Here is a 2,348-nt window from a genome sequence, read left to right as displayed (position 1 = left end):
TGCTAGATCGATTCCATGGGAAGATTAATCCATCCGGCGCCATTTAAGATCTCACAACGTATCTCTCCTTTGGTCACCGGCGGAAATGGCGGGCTCGCTGGCGGCGAAGAGAGCGTATTTATTTTGCCGTTTTGGGGGTCGGGGAGGTGACCAACTGTTCCTTCCGTCGCTTTCGTCCAAAAAAAAGGCGGCTTTTCAGGTTGGCCACTAAGGGCATGTTCAAAGCTAGAGCCCAGTGCAGGCTCTCTCTACACTCCATGTCAGTGAAAAAACTCCTATGTACAAAGGATTAATCAATCCTAATATTTTCTTTTCATGCTGCTGTTTGTTAATTTGTTTGATTTCGTTGCTATCCAATGCCACCTGCTGCCGATTGATAGGAGTAATAGGAGGCAGAGCTCTCTCTCCTATTCTCGTCTTTAATGGATTCTACTGGTACTACTACTAACCTTGTTTGTGCCGTCTTCTCCTACCACCTACCCATCCATCCCATCTGTTGTCTACTCCGAACCGGATCCATCGATCCATGGGGATCCATCGATCGCCTCTCCCGCCTTTTTCCTCCTTTGCACTGGCTGCAAACTGCAAAGCAAACATCTCCTCCCGCCCGCTTCTTCTTCGCCTTCTTCGCGGCATTTCCATGGATTCACCAAGGCGATAATAGCATTAGCAAGACCCCAATCACGCGACCTCCATGGGCCGCGCTGCCGCAGTCCGCCTCTGAGTCGCCGTGTGCGTGTGTGGGAAAGGTGAGGAAGAAAGAAAGCGAGAAGAATAATAAAGAGGATACTCTGACATGTGAGAAGAATAAAGAGGGGAAGGCGAGGAAGAAGGAAAGAAGAAAGGATGACACGTGGGCTTCACATATTAGTGGGTCTCACAATATATTTTTTTTTGTCTAAATGACTTATGGGTTCCATAGCTAATTTTTTAAACTTAATGCCACATAAACGCCATGTGGAACGAAGACTGGGTCAACGCCGCCACGTAAACGCCACGTTAGTAAAACCGCCCTCCAAAACCATTAGAGGAGTCAAATTGCACTGGTTTCAATAACTCGGAGAGTCATCCTATCTGATTTTCTGGTTGAGGGGGTATGAATTAGATTTAACCTACTTTTTACGAGAGTCAAAGTGGACTTTTTCCTTGTATTCACCAGTTTAGAACATCACCTTCCAACAGTCCCAACACAGGAACGAATTGAGCCCAGTTGGGGGAATCTAATGGGCGGGTGATCACTGGGAGTGATCAAACCGCCCCTTCCCCCTATACTCCTCTCTATTATGTCCTTTCATCGTAAAATTCAAAAAAAAACACATAAAGTTAGTAAAAAAATTAGAAAAAGAAAATCTAATACTCTCATTCTCATTCATGTGCATAAACTTTATACCTTAAACTTTGCACGCATAAAACTTTATGTATAAAATATTTTATATATATAATATTTGAATCTGAATTTGAATTTGAATCGGTATATAAACTTTTGACTTATAAACATTCGCTCTACAAACTTTAAGTGGATAAACTTTAAATGTGTAAACTTTATATGTATAAACTTCCTAAAAAGAAAATATAAAATATTTGAATTTGAATCAGGTATATAAACTTTTGTCTTATAAATATTCGCTTTACAAACTTTAGGTGGATAATCTTTAGATGTGTAAATTTTAGGTGTATAAATTTACTAAACAGGAAAAGAAAAAAAACCGATCACTGGCAGCGATTGATCGCCCGTTAGCCTTCCCGATGCCAGCAGCAGGGCCCAGTGGGACTCCGGAGGTGCAAGCAAGACAGCCGAGCCTAGCATACGCACGAGGAGGCAGGGGCTGGCCGGCGTGGTGCGCTGCAAATCGGACGAAGAAACGCGACAAAATCACGTAATGGGCTAGCCAATAGGAAATATACTCAGCACACCCAGCATAACATAATTATTGGTGATTAATAATTGTATTTATATATTTGTAGTAAGTAATAATTTTATTATTATTTATTAATGGCACTTAACTTTCTTAAATTTGCCTTTTGTTTTAGTTTTCCCTTTATACGGTTTTTTCCCTTGCGTCTTCCCCCTGCATGTTTACCGATAAATAATTCTTTTATATCAATTTACTCAGAAAATGATAAAATTAACTACAGGAAGTTCTCCATTAAAAATTATGAACCATATGCTATTCATCCAGAATATGATAAAGCGATTGGATTGACAGGTTGAAGCGATTGACAGGTTGATAGCTGATTGGGATTGATTGTTGTGTGTGTGTGTGTGTGTGGAGGGGATACCTGCGTCTTCTCTTGATAATCTCTCTATGTTTCTATTCTCTCCGTTTAAAAAAACCAATCTAGAATTA

Source organism: Oryza glaberrima, chromosome 6 (assembly GCF_000147395.1).
Source record: "Oryza glaberrima chromosome 6, OglaRS2, whole genome shotgun sequence".
Classification (NCBI taxonomy): domain Eukaryota; kingdom Viridiplantae; phylum Streptophyta; class Magnoliopsida; order Poales; family Poaceae; genus Oryza; species Oryza glaberrima.
The sequence above is the reverse complement of the archived record's forward strand: the minus strand, read 5'-3'. Positions refer to the sequence as shown.